The sequence below is a fragment of the Lolium rigidum genome, chromosome 1, assembly GCF_022539505.1.
Source record: "Lolium rigidum isolate FL_2022 chromosome 1, APGP_CSIRO_Lrig_0.1, whole genome shotgun sequence".
Lineage (NCBI taxonomy): Eukaryota > Viridiplantae > Streptophyta > Magnoliopsida > Poales > Poaceae > Lolium > Lolium rigidum.
Genome location: NC_061508.1, coordinates 350,708,485 through 350,724,322, shown reverse-complemented (window position 1 = coordinate 350,724,322; position 15,838 = coordinate 350,708,485).

Below are 15,838 nucleotides of genomic sequence, written 5' to 3'. Positions count from 1 at the left end.
GAGAGAGGGAGGCGAACGCACCTGGAGCAGAAGCACCACCGCGTGCCCATGGCGGCACAACGGCACGGCCGACCAGGGCAGCGCCAGGCCGCGGCCAGGCCAGGCGTCGCGGGGCACGAACGCTCCAGCACCACCACGGCGTGCCCACGGTAGCGCCATCGCGTCTGGAACCCCGGCGTGCGATGGAGCAACTCAGATCCGTGCGCCATGCGTGCAGATGTGTTGGAGGCGAGCGGTGTGGGCGACGCAGGCCAGATCGACGCGGAGGATCCGGTGCGCCGTCGAGCGGCGGTCATTTTGCGACCAACCACGCCGCCGGAGCCGGCCGGAGATGGCCGGATTAATTCGGCGACGACGACGGCGACGCGGGTCGCCAGAGCGACGGGAGAGGATTAGGGTTAGGTCGAGTGGCGCGAGGGGGAAGGAGAGTGAGCGACCGCTCGGGTCGGTTGGACCCGAGCCGGTTTAGCCTCAACCCGCCGGGCCACCCCGACAGTGGGCCCAGGGGCAAATTTGGTATTTCACAAATACCAAATAAACCAGAAACTTGGAAATTTCATAGAAATTAATTATAACTCTAAAAAAATAATTAAAAATATGAAAATAGATCAGCAACAAATTCTCTATTTAAATAAAATATCAAAGAGAATTTTTGAATACAAATAAGAATAAGTCTTCATTTGATGAATTAAATAATCATTTAAATCACACACATAATTTTCAATAATAAAAATAAGTCCATTAATGCCTTTGGACTTCAAAACACCTTGACAATATTTCAAGGTTGTATTTATCCTAAATCCAGTATCCCTAAGATGTTCTTAGTATTCAACCTCTCATAAAATAACAACGACATCTGAAGGGGGAATAAACCCTAAAACTCGGAATCATGCATTATTGCTTTTTTAACCATTGCCCTTATCGGACAATGATGCTATTTTTCAGAACAAGAGGACAAGGGTCAGTCCATACCTTCCAACCGCAGTAACTTTGCAGTAGTTCAGCAAGTTCATCACTTGCTCATGTCATTTGAGTACTTTTATCAAATTACTTGCAAAGTACTATGGTTATCACGATTGCATAAAAACCAAAACCACTACTTTCATAACTATGAATATGACTATGTGGTGGGCAATGGAACCATGGATTGTGTTGATATGGTGGAGGTTCCATTGCAAGGGTTAATATCCATCTAGGATTAAACAACAAATGTCGCCAAGTGATTCTTGTGCCGTAATACCCGTGTTAACCATAAGATCCGGAGTGGGACGGAGTAGTCAAAAGTGTTTCCACCTCTCGTTCATCAACGGATGCGCTTACCGTAGCAGCTTGTGTCTTGCGGAGTAACTTGAGGGTGGGGAGTCCCATTCTAATTCCTCACGGTATAGCCGTTGCTTACCGTAGCGGTTGCTGCTTGCGGAACAACTTGAGGGTGGGGATCCCCTTCTAATTCCCCACGGTAATGTGGTCTATGATGGGTTGCAGCCACCGGCGAAGGAGTTTGGTTAACGAGTCCCAAACTCGTTGTCGTGGTCGGGGTCCACCCCGAAATTACGGGAATAATGGGACCGACGAGGACCCGTGGTCGGGGTATGCAACAAAGGGTGGGTGTTCGAGGTAGCGGAGGAACATGATTGGCTAGACCTTATACCGGGCCTCACACCATAGGAAGTGTGGACGGGAAATATGCCCGGTTGGCACCAAGGTTAAGATCTCTTATGGGTAAAGCAACACACCTCTCGCAGAGTGTAAAGAACCGTGACTCCGTCACTCCCCGTTCCGGGATTGAGGAACCGCGAACGCGGCCGGAAAGGAGCTCCATGAAGTTCTAGTAAACCGGTGAAGGCCGACGGACATAGCTCTTTGAAATAAAAGCAATCTCTTGAAGAAATGTTTATCAAAACTTGCATTGGTATTAGACTTTCCGGTCTAATATCGTAGCTAGTGCATTAAACACCTCTTATCTATAATGAACTTGTTGAGTACGCTCGTACTCATACCACTCTTAAACCCCATGCTTAGATTGTCTGAATCGTCTGGAGGAGGACTACGACAACAATGAAGGAGCCGAGATCATCGGCTATGAAGAACCCGACCTCTCAGGAGGTGTTGAAGGCGTAGACTACATCATCGTCTACGGATCCGGGGAGGCTTCCGGAGGAGAACAAGCCTAGAGATATCTGAGGAGTAGTAGTAGCCGAGCAGCATAAACTCTTACCATGTAGCTGCTCGATTAAATAAATGTTTAGTTTAATGAGACTATGGTATTGTAAGCTAAGTTGGGTTCGCCTCGAACCCAGGAGTTATCCTCTCAGGACCCAAGAGGAGCTCCGAGACGACTTGTGTATGTTAGTTGTAATAATATGTGAATGAGTTATGGACCCTGCTATGTTCTCGTTGTACTACTCGAGGGATGTAATATTTGCGGAATGGTACTTCGCGAATGTTATATCAACGACCGGCATACTACAACATGCAAGTGGTATGCGTGGTCACCACAGCTTGGTATCGCAGCAAAAGCTTTGACCTTAGGTTGGAACCTAGTAAATGGGACTAAAACGTTAGGAGTCAAATAGGATTAGTAAAGAGTTCTCTAAAAATATGGTGTATATTCAATTGAGAATACAACAACCATATCTTTTAGTGCGATAATTCTTTATTATCTCTATTATGATGCATTATTACTAATCTCATAATCTTTCTATTTCTACAGCCCAACATGGCAAGTTCACGACCAGGAAGAAATGTGAAAGTTATGGATTCCACACTGAATGAGTACCAAGGAGGACTGGCAGATATCCTACGAGCCATGTTACTAGAATTTGGGTGCGATCCCCAGATTCCAGTAAAGAAGTACATGTTTTATGATGGTCCGGTGTTGGCCAAGTGCAGAGTAGGACTGCGACTTCCCGAATCTTTGGGAATGAGCGTAGTCATGCCAGCTGGGGAAGCTAGGACAACCAATACAGCCTACCATATAGCTGTTATGAGAGCCATAACCGACATTCGGGAGCATAAGACGAAAGCGCTTATGGGTTCCGAATTCACACACATTCCTCATATGGAGGAGGACAATGATCCCATGCTGAACCATTTCAAATATGCCAAAAGTAAACCAGCCGAAGCAGCCAAATACATGGACAACAGCCGTAACTTCATATCATTACTCTTTCAGTTGAATCATCATCTGATAGGAGCAATTGATACGATGCTTGAGGAGTTCACTGAACCCAAGGAGGAGAGTAGGGGAAAAGAACCTATGGAGAATGTGGTACACACACCAGTCTTATTCAGCCGGTGATTACATCGCTTTGATCCACTTGCACGTGAACCTACACTGTTACACTCGGGAACTATCCGGGTAGTTCCTATGGGGGATACGAAGGCGGCGAGGAATCCGGAAACAACCAGCGTTCCGAGACTCCTATCGAGAATTCTAGGGGTTGGCGTTGGGGATCGATGATACCGGAACCCATAGTACTACCGAGTATTATGATGGAGAGATGAACGATGATGCAACAACCCGGAATCCGCAGCTATCCTAGTAATGAAGGAATGGATGGAGGATATCCGACACAGGTTGAGTCGGGTATGGGTTTTGGTAATCCTTATGGTGGGGCTATAGGAGAGTACACCCGATGGGTGGACTATGATGCACTCAACGATCAGTTTGTGAACACTGATTTCGCCTTAGGGTCATCATCGGATTCGGATTACAAGCCAACGGGGAGACCTTATGTTCCAGGGTCTATCAGGAGGACGACACGTTCGACCGGATGGAAGCCTGGAATGTACCGGGAGTGAAGACCGATTAGAAGACCACCAAGGGAGGCGTGGCTATAATACACAAGTACCACGTGTATTATAGTTTGTAATATTTGTATAAATTTGTACATATACTTTAATAAGTGAGTTTGCATACTCACATCGACTTGAGTTATTGTAATAAGACCACTTATGTATGTAAATATATGGTATATGTTTTGTATGATTTGGATTTGCTTCTTGATTTCCATTGCGTGACTAGTTCCGTGCACAAAGTTGAGCTCGTAAAACTTGCGCATGGAGTAATTATGAGTATCATCTTGTGTTGCGTAACTAGGGGGATTATGTCGGGAACGTTAGGAAACGAGATCGAAGCACGACGCATGGAGCGCGAAGCAAAAGAAAAGGAAGAGGCCGAGGGTGCAGCCGGAGATCGCTTCCACCACCACCACCACCCATGACTCAGCAGAACTTTATCCAAGACATGCAATCGGCGGAAGAGAGGCAGCGTGTAACACCGGAGCCGCAGAACAAATTCCTTCAGGATCCGATGCAGCAGAATAGGGTGGAGAGACCCGAGAACCAGGGAGTCACATTAGCAGTACTTCCAAAACACCAAGCCGATATCTTTCGCATACGCGCCGTAGCCTATGGACGCGGAAGATTGGCTGATGGATACCGAGCGCAAGCTCAACACCGTTGGATGCAATGACCAAGAGAAGGTTAGATATGCTACCCATCCGTTATGTGGACCCGCCGCATCATGGTGGGACAACATTGTAGCCGTGTATCCGGCAGGAAAGGTATTTACCCGGGAGGAGTTCGCAAGGAAGTTCAGTGGAATCCAATGTCCCTGAAAGTATTGTGGAACTGAAGCGTCGAGAGTTCGAGAGTCTCGAGCAGAAGGACAAGGCAATCCCGACCTATGTCGTGGAGTTTTCAAAGCTGTCCCGGTACGCAGCTTGAGGAAGTCAATACCGAGGACAAGAAGAAAAAGAGATTTCTGAGGGGGTTAAGTCCCCAGTTCAAGGTACAGCTGCGAATGATGAGAGCAACGGAATTCCAAGAGTTGGTGGATGCAGCCATCACTCTTGAAGATGACTTCAAACAACTGCAAGAAGAGAAGAGGAAGAAGGCCAAGTTTGAGCCTAAGAGGTTTGTTAGTAACAAGCCCAATACCAGCTTGAGTTTCAAGCCAAGATACAACAACAACAACAATAACAACAACAGCAACTACTACGGTAGTAGGAGGAACCAAGCGTTTCGCATCGCAAACCAAATAGTCTGCGTCGCATTTGTGGATTCACGAGGTCATGTTGCCGAAGGACTTGCAAGAAACCAAAGATTATATGCTTTGGTTGTCGCCAGGAGGGGCACATGCTGAAGGACCGCCCCCAGAGAAACACCGGAGGAGGTCAATCCGGAGGAGGAGGAAATCGAGGAAACACCGGAGGGAGCCGGAAGAATAAGAAGCCCTTCGGCAAGCTGAACCGTACCGGTCCTGGAGGAGGTGGTCAACTCCGACCGGGCGGTGATAGGTACGCTCCGGATACTCACTCATCCCGGCAAAGTACTTTTTGATACCGGTGCAACTACATCATTCATTTCTCAACAATTCATCATCAAACATGGGATTAGTTGCACTAAGTTAGATACACCCATAACCATACTTTCTGCGGGGGAACGATAGTAGTAACCCATGCCAAACAAAAACAAGTCATTATGATCAATAAGTGCGCGTTTGACGCGGACCTGTTCATTTTACCGATGAAGGACATTGATGTCATTCTTGGTATGAACTGGTTAGAAGCTAATGGAGCATTGATCGACTGTGTGAACAAAACGGTGTCTTTGAAGAGCCCCGATGGAAGCAGGATGATCTACCAAGGAGACAAACACACACAGATTGAAGTTGAGCTACAGCTGAATAGCATGAAGGAGGTGAAGTTAGAAGATATACCTGTAGTAAATGAATTCCAGGATGTGTTTCCTGCGGAATTACCTGGTATGCCACCAGATAGGGAGATCGAATTCACTATCGACCTAATTCCAGGAACAGCTCCGATTGCCAAGGCACCATATAAGATGGGGCCTAAGGAGTTGAAAGAACTTAAGGAGCAATTGGATGACTTGGAACAAAAGGGATTCATTCAAGAGAGTGTTTCACCATGGGGATCACCTGTGATCTTCGTGGATAAAAGAGATGGAGGAAGAAGGATGTGCGGAGACTACAGGAATCTAAATAACGTCACAATCAAGAACAAGTATCCACTTCCAAGGATACAAGATCTATTTGATCAAGTGAGAGGTGCGGGAGTCTTTTCCAAGATTGATCTAAGATCCGGTTATCACCAGATAAAGATCAAGAAGGAGGACGTTCCGAAAACTGCCTTTGTCTCAAGGTATGGACACCATGAATACCTTGTGGTACCTTTTGGATTAACCAATGCCCCAGCAATATTCATGAATCTCATGAATAAGATCTTCATGCCATATCTAGACAAGTTTGTCATCGTATTCATCGATGATATCTTGATATATTCCAAGAACAAGGCAGAACATGCCGAACATTTGAGGTTAGTGTTGCAAACACTAAGGGAACATCAACTCTATGCCAAACTTAGTAAGTGTGAATTTTGGCTAGATCAAGTGGAATTTCTTGGTCATGTCATTAGTAAAGATGGAATCGCTGTCAACCCGAGTAAGGTAGCAGCAGTTCTAGAATGGGAAGCACCAAAGACTGTCAAGGAAATCCGAGGATTCCTAGGAATGGCAGGATATTATCGGAGATTCATTGAAGGATTCTCCAAGATAGCAGGACCAATGACAAAGCTGTTAAGGAAGAACACACCATTCGTGTGGTCAGAGGAGTGTGAGAAGAGTTTTCAAACTCTAAAGGAGAAACTCACCACGGCACCGGTGTTAGCAGCTCTCGAAGTCGGCAAGGACTACACCGTGTACCGTGACGCATCCAAGCATGGATTGGGTTGCGTACTCATGCGAGATCGGAAAGTGATATCCTATGGATCGAGGCAACTCAGACCTCATGAAGTGAACTATCCAACACATGACTTGGAATTAGCAGCGGTCGTATTTGCACTCAAAACTTGGAGACATTTTCTCTATGGAGCTAAGTGTGAGCTCTATACAGATCATAAAAGCCTCAAATATTTCTTCACTCAGAAGGAACTCAACATGAGACAGAAAAGATGGCTAGAATTGATCAAGGATTATGATCCGACAATCAATTACACACCAGGGAAGGCTAATGTTGTAGCAGTACGCCCCGAGTAGAAAGAGTACCGTGAGGAGTGGAACAAGAAATATCACCGGAGTTGAGGAAGGAAATAAGTCAAGCCCAAATACAACTTTGGGAGAAGGAAGCCCATGAAGGATTATCGGCGTTGCAAGTAGCCGATGAGTTGAATGTCAACTCTGAAGAATGAGATAATGATGGGTCAGCTTGGACGATCCATTCATTGTAGAAGAGATGAGGAGAATAGATGAGGGAAGACCATCGAATTTCACCGAGGAGAATCTGGATCTTTGTGGTTCCGTAAGAGGATTTGCGTTCCGGATATTGCTGAAATTAAGGAAGTAATACTCCGAGAAGCTCATCAAACACCATATTCCATACATCCGGGAAGTACAAAGATGTACATGGATTTAAAGGAACTATTCTGGTGGAATAACATGAAGAGGGAGATAGCACAATATGTGGCAGAATGCCATACCTGCCAAAGAGTGAAAGCAGAACACCAGAGCCCGGCAGGGAAGTTACAACCTCTACCTATTCCAGAGTGGAAATGGGAAGAAATAGGGATGGATTTCATCACCGGACTACCCATGACCAATAAAAAGAAGGACATGATATGGGTAATCGTGGACCGGTTGACGAAAAGTGCACACTTCTTAGCGGTAAACCAGCAGGATAAAGGAGAGAAACTTATCGATCTTTACATCAAAGAGATCGTAAGTAAGCATGGAGTGCCTAAGAAGATAGTGTCGGATCGAGGATCCGTGTTCACATCAGCATTCTGGAAGCAACTTCACGAAGCTTTAGGATCCAAGTTGGATTATAGTACCGCTTATCATCCACAAACCGGCGGACAAACCGAGAGAACCAATCAGATCTTAGAAGATATGCTTAGGGCTTGTGCCCTAGACTTCGGAGGATCGTGGGAAGAACACTTACCACTAGCAGAGTTTTCATACAATAATAGTTACCAAAGCAGCATCAAGATGGCACCATTTGAAGCTCTGTATGGGAGGAAGTGTAGATCACCAATATGTTGGTATGAAGCCAGAGCAAGCAAAGAGTTCAACCCTGATTATGTCAAGGAAAAACAACAAATCATTGACATTATCAGAGACAGGCTCAAGATAGCCCGCAGTCGGCAAAAGAGTTATGCCGATCGAAGAGAAGGACATGGGAGCCACAAGTTGGAGACATGGTTTATCTTAAGGTAAGCCCGATGAAAGGACTCCGTAGGTTTGGAGTAAAAGGAAACTCGAGCCCTAGATACATAGGACCCTTCAAGATACCGAGTCGAATCGAGGTTTAGCCTTTGAATTGGATCTACCAGGAAGGTTAGCATCAAGTTCATAATGTATTCCATGTGTCACAACTTCGGAAAGTGTTTGAAGACCCCGGATGAACCAATAGCACATGATGAGCTCGAGTTACAACCAGATTTAACATATATCGAGAAACCAGCCAAGATTCTCGAGGAGAGCCGGAAACAACTCGAAACAAGGCGATCAAGTATTGCAAGATACAATGGAAGCATCATCCCGAGAGGGAAGCCACCCGGGAGAAAGAGGAAGACCCGAGGAAAACATACCCCGAGCCGTTCGGTATTACAACCACAACTTCGGGACGAAGTTTTCTTTAAGGGGGAAAGGCCGTAATGTCCCAGTGTTTAGAGACGATCGAGGGGTAGATTTTAGAAAGGGATGTGCATTGCATAGTAAATTCGGGGAAATTTCGCGCTTTTAAACAAAAACTCGCATCGAAGGGGGACAAGTTTCTCTCTCGACACCTTACGAGGTTAGGGTTTCGAGAGTGCGACAAACTTGCATCTCACTTCACTAGCTTAGAGTTTTGAGAAGAGAGGGGAGAGTTTGCTTGATTGAATTCTAAATGATATGACATGGTTGAATTCAAACCAAGGTTGAATTTGAATTTCAAATTCAAACATTAAATAATTACCTTAAATAATTCAATTGAGGAAATTCATTAAGTATATAAACAATAATAAACAAGATGAACAATTATTAAAGTAAAGCTCCTTAGAGAAAACTTTGAGCTTTATTGATCATCACACACATTACAATGTCATTACAATATTCATAAGTGAAATAAAAGAATAATACAACACATTACATAAATGGGCGTAATAGAAGAAAGAAAAATAAAGAAAAAATTACAAGTTAATGATCCTAGTCTAAATTCTACAAGATCATCTTCATTTGATCTTGTATTTGAAGAACTCCATGTCCATTTTGCTCAAGTGATGATCCCTGCACAAATCAAAGCCAAAAATAGAATTAAGCCAAGTGGCAAAGCCACTTGGCAGGTTAACAAATAAAGCAAATGAAGGGGATATGATCAGGCTGCCGAGCTGATCCTCTCCAAGCCAAGTTCACAGGATCCGGTACACACACACACAAGCAAGACACACACAGCAGTGTGCATGCTCAACACCAAGCCACCGGGTGTGCATGTGGCACGACACACACTCACACATCATCGAGTGAGTCACCAAAGGGACAAGCAGGAGTCGTCGACCAGGGATGCAAGAGAGCACCATATAAAACCTTTTCGAGCCAAACCCTAGTCATTTGTTCATCCATCGACAAGCAGCAAGTGGTAAGTTCACCAAGAACACCAAGAACACTTAGAACAGAAGAACAACAAGCCACCGAAACCATCCAGGGACAGCTTCACCAAGAACTGTCACTGTGAGTAAGTACCGGATGGAGTAAAGCACCACCAAGCTTGTAAGGAGGAGAAGGACAAGCAAACCAAGCATCACGAAGCAATCCTCTACACCAACACTCATTTTCTAGGAGCTGGAGTGAGGTATACCCAAAAGAACCTGAGCAAACACATGCTTTGCTCATAAATAAGCATACAATGCATCACAGGAGCACAGAAGGGTAGAAAACCCTGTTTGTGTCATCATCTGGCTACAAAGCCAATCGGTGCAAGCAAATATGGGTAAAGACTCTAGGAAATCAGCCTATGGGAACATCAGCTCATGCAAAACAAGTGCATAACCGAAGAAATCCAACAAAAGATGAAGTCCTAGTCTAGCCTAGCCCACACACTTAGCACCTACAAGCCTAATTGACCATCGACTTAGACAGACTATCGTCTCGTTTGATTTCAACATCAAGAGTCACCGGCAATCCAATAAATGGATCACCCGTAAAACATTTGGTAAGCAACAAGAAGCCAACAGATAGGGGAGCTACCCTTGGGCAAGCACATGTCTACTCGCCAGTGGTCACCTCAAACCCTAGATCAGCCACACCAACAAGCCAAATACATATATCATCACCCTGAGTGGGTTCAAAGAGGGGCTAGGGTTCCCAACCACCGTGGGCATCCATCTAGCTCGTCACATTTAATTGGATGATCACAATCGCAGAGCAGTTCACATCACTTATCCACTTCAAGTAAGATTCAGCAAATACGTATAAGTGAACTAAGCAAATAAATCAAAACACTGCAGCTTTGCGATGAACCATTGGATCACCGCAAGCAACAGCAGATGCTTAAGCCAGCAATAGTACACACCAGGCTAAGCCTCGTATGAAGCACAAACAAAGACCGGTGAGCACCAAGTGAATCACGAGAGAAACACACACTTGCTCACAAGCAAACAATGATCAATTAATCATCAAAGCATCACTTGCTCTTGCTACAGGTCACCACAGCCCAAGCATAGTATCATCACAAGGCCCGCATAGCTTAAGCTAACCGTATAATTGAACAATTGCATCACGTATAAATGAATAGAGCATTTTAATTGTATCCGTAAGCACTCCATCAAGGGATGGAGCTGCCAAGTCAAGAACAATGCTCAATTGAGCCTAGTCATGTAAGTATAGCACACCGAAGAGCACACGTAAATACCGGCTCTTGTAAATTTACAAGATTATGCACACACAGGATACCCTAGTGGCAAGAGTTATCATAGGAGCAAGCCGATAGGCCATGAGCATCACCGGATGCTCATGAGCAATCACAGGAAGGCCACAAGTAGGGAGTATGGCATATAACAAGTAGTGCATAGAGCAAAGTTAGAAGAGCAGACAGCAGCCTAGCAAACCATGGCAAAGCAGCTAGTAAGCACATCAAAGATAGGCAACACAAGCAGTAGCACACGCAGGGCGCAAGCAACATAGCACAAGCAGGAGCGAGGCGAGCACAAAGAAGCAACAAGACAGTCACGGCAAGCATCTCAACATGGAGATGCAAGCCAGCAGCTGAGCAAGGCGAAGAAGATGAGTAAGACAGAGAGAGAGAGGGAGGCGAACGCACCTGGAGCAGAAGCACCACCGCGTGCCCATGGCGGCACAACGGCACGGCCGACCAGGGCAGCGCCAGGCCGCGGCCAGGCCAGGCGCCGCGGGGCACGAACGCTCCAAGCACCACCACGGCGTGCCCACGGTAGCGCCATCGCGTCCGGAACCCCGGCGTGCGATGGAGCAACTCAGATCCGTGCGCCATGCGTGCGCATGTGTTGGAGGCGAGCGGTGTGGGCGACGCAGGCCGCATCGACGCGGAGGATCCGGTGCGCCGTCGAGCGGCGGTCATTTTGCGACCAACCACGCCGCCGGAGCCGGCCGGAGATGGCCGGACTAATTCGGCGACGACGACGGCGACGCGGGTCGCCGTAGCGACGGGAGAGGATTAGGGTTAGGTCGAGTGGCGCGAGGGGGAAGGAGAGTGAGCGACCGCCGGGTCGGTTGGACCCGAGCCGGTTTAGCCCAACCCGCTGGGCCACCCTGACAGGTGGGCCCAGGGGCAAATTTGGTATTTCACAAATACCAAATAAACCAGAAACTTGGAAATTTCATAGAAATTAATTATAACTCTAAAAAAATAATTAAAAATATGAAAATAGATCAGCAACAAATTCTCTATTTAAATAAAATATCAAAGAGAATTTTTGAATACAAATAAGAATAAGTCTTCATTTGATGAATTAAATAATCATTTAAATCACACACATAATTTTCAATAATAAAAATAAGTCCATTAATGCCTTTGGACTTCAAAACACCTTGACAATATTTCAAGGTTGTATTTATCCTAAATCCAGTATCCCTAAGATGTTCTTAGTATTCAACCTCTCATAAAATAACAACGACATCGGAAGGGGGGAATAAACCCTAAAACTGGAATCATGCATTATTGCTTCTTTAACCATTGCCCTTATCGGACAATGATGCTATTTTTCGTAACAAGAGGACAAGGGTCGATCCATACCTTCCAACTGCATAACTTTGCAGGTGTTCAGTGCAAGTTCATCACTTGCTCATGTCATTTGAGTATTTTTATCAAATTACTTGCAAAGTATTATGGTTATCACTATTGCACAAAAATCAAAACCACTACTTTCATAACTATGAATATGACTATGTGGTGGGCAATGGAACCATGGATTGTGTTGATATGGTGGAGGTTCCATTGCAAGGGTTTATATCCATCTAGGATTAAACAACAAATGTCGCCAGTGATTCTTGTGCCGTAATACCCGTGTTAACCATAAGATCCGGAGTGGGACTGGAGTAGTCAAAAGTGTTTCCACCTCTCGTTCATCAACGGATGCGCTTACCGTAGCAAGCTTGTGTCCGGCGGAGTAACCTGGAGGGTGGGGATCCCATTCTAATTCCCCACGGTAAAGCATTGCTTGCCGTAGCGGTTGTGTCTTGCGGAACAACCGGAGGGTGGGGATCCCATTCTAATTCCCCACGGTAATGCGGTCTATGATGGGTTGCAGCCACCGGCGTAGGAGTGTATGGTAACGAGTCCCAAACTCGTTGTCGTGGTCGGGGTCCACCCCGAAATTACGGGAATAATGGGACCGACGTGGACCCGTGGTCGGCGCATGCAACAAAGGGTGGGTGTTCGAGGTAGCGGAGGAACATGATTGGCTAGACCTTATACCGGGCCTCACACCAAAGGAAGTGTGGACGGGAAAGCTGCCCGGTTGGCACCAAGGTTAAGATCTCTTATGGGTAAAGCAACACACCTCTGCAGAGTGTAAAGAATCGTGACTCCGTCACTCCCTCGTTCCGGGATTGAGGAACTGCGAACGCGGCCGGAAAGGAGCTCCATGAAGTTCTAGTAAACCGGTGAAGGCCGACGGACATAGCTCTTTGAAATAAAAGCAATCTCTTGAAGAAATGTTTATCAAAACTTGCATTGGTATTAGACTTTCTGGTCTAATATCGTAGCTAGTGCATTAAACACCTCTTATCTATAATGAACTTGTTGAGTACGCTCGTACTCATACCACTCTTAAACCCCATGCTTAGATTGTCTGAATCGTCAGAAGGAGGACTACGACAACAATGAAGGAGCCGAGATCATCGGCTATGAAGAACCTGACCTCTCGAGAGGTGTTGAAGGCGTAGACTACATCATCGTCTACGGATCCGGGGAGGCTTCCGGAGGAGAACAAGCCTAGAGATATCTGAGGAGTAGTAGTAGCCGAGCAGCATAAACTCTTACCATGTAGCTGCTCGATTAAATAAATGTTTAGCTTAATGAGACTATGGTATTGTAAGCTAAGTTGGGTTCGCCTCGAACCCAGGAGTTATCCTCTCAGGACCCAAGAGGAGCTCCGAGACAACTTGTGTATGTTAGTTGTAATAATATGTGAATGAGTTATGGACCCTGCTATGTTCTGTTGTACTACTCTGAGGGATGTAATATTTGCGGAATGGTACTTCGCGAATGTTATATCAACGACTGGCATACTACAACATGCAGTGGTATGCAGGGTCACCACAGTTTAGATGAAATCTAGCCATTTTCATTCAAACTTTGTAATATATAATCAAAATTGAATGAAAACCTTTATTTTCGTGCACCAATATTCATTTGGGGGCGGCGTTTGGGGGACGCGGCTGGGGAGCGACGTCCCCCAAAAGCGGCACGAACAAAACACGTCCCCCAAACGCTCAATCCAGCGCGATTTAGGGGACGGTTTGGGAGACGCGACTGGAGATGCTCTTATCTGTGGCAATCTGAATCCGGTGCCTATCGGCCGCTAACTCTTATGAAAACGAAAGGTACCACTATGTCCGTGATGAGCTACCGTGGCCTCTAATTTTTTCTACACAGCGCTTGTCACGGCCAAGAACCTTGTTTTGATATGCTTCTAGAGCTCTAGTTTCTTCCAGCATTGAGGGAAGAGACTCTGCGTGGAGGCTTAAAGAAATTGACGAAATTTCTCTAATCTCACTGTGTACCAAAATATTTTTAACCTCGAAAAATTTCATGCTATATTCATACTAATTTGTTATCAGATTTAGATTCGGTGAAAATTTGTTAAGTTTAGTTGAATTAAGGTCTGATTCTTTAAACCTTGACCTATTTCAGTTCGCATATTGCCTAACATAGTAGATTTATGCATCTCATTTGAATGTTGCCATTGTGTATAACTAAGGTTCGTAACTTTTTGAAAAGCACATCTAGGGTTCATCTCCCTCACAGACGACACCGCCGATCCGCTCCACCTTCGGTGGCCTTGGGGCCTTGGAGACGTGACGGACCACGGCATCTCGATGGCAGGAGGGTTTCCGTCTTTTGATTAACTTATTTTCAGTGTCTTCTTTGACATGGTGAGACGGTGGCTATATCGTGGAGTCAGAATAAGGTCATCTCCGTTCTATCTTGCTCCGGTGGTGCATCAAGCACTTGCGGAGGGCGACTTGAGTTGTGTGTCCAACGAATCTTTGGGGATCGAATTTCGTGTTCGTTGGTGTGATTTTAGGTATGACTTTCCGATCCATGGATCTCATCTTTGGCGATAGTTGTTGATCAGGTGTGCTGGTTCTTTGGGATCTTAGTACAATGAATTCCCGTTTATCTACTACAATAAGCTCTAGTATGCCAAACTTTCCCCGAGCTTCGACGGTGGAGGGGCGAGGACGAGGTGTGCCTTCGGCTCATGCTAATGTCTATAGTCGTAGGTGGTCCAAAAACCAATCTATAATTTTAATAGTTTTTAGATTCACTATAAATCATTATCAATCGATGGACTTTTCTGACAATAAAGGAAACAAATGCCCAACTATTTTGGATGGCAGAACTTCGGGTGTTCTCGAAGGTCCCAGCCGAGATACTAGGTCCATGACGATTATATAGGCCGATTGCTTTGGAAAGGGATAAATGGAGGCCGAGCTACGTGTAACTTTTAATTTAAAAAACATCGGAAATCATATTTTTAGGTTTCAAAAAAATTGAAAAACATCCTCCATGTAGCTAATAATGAAATCTATAAACATGCAAATTCTCAATGCAAAATTCTTTGCATTGTAAGCTACACAATAATGAAAAAAAATCTAACAAGTTTTATAGTTTTGAAACACTATACTCAGATCTACACATTTGTCATTTTTGTGTAGCTTAGAATAAAATAATTTCACATTAAAATTTTGCGTGTTTGTAGATTTTATCATTGGCTATATCCTGAAAAAATTAAGAATTTTTTAAAACTCTAAAATATGATTTCTACGTTCTAACATATAAAGACATATATGTAGCTCCGCCTCTATTTGCAGTGTTCGATTAGTTGGACGATGTGGTGATATTTTGGATTTTTCTAGACTTCTAGAAGACCTGTTTGTGGCTATCTGAACCCGGTGCCTGTCGGCCCTTAACTGTCTCTGAAAACGAAAGCCGCGTCTGTTCTCTGCGCGTGATGAGCCACCGACCCACCGCGACCTCTGATTTTTTTTCCGGCACCGAACTTGTCACAGCAAGAACCTATTTATGCTCCTATCCTGATTTTTCTCCTGTCCTGGCCACGTCAACGAACCTGTTTCT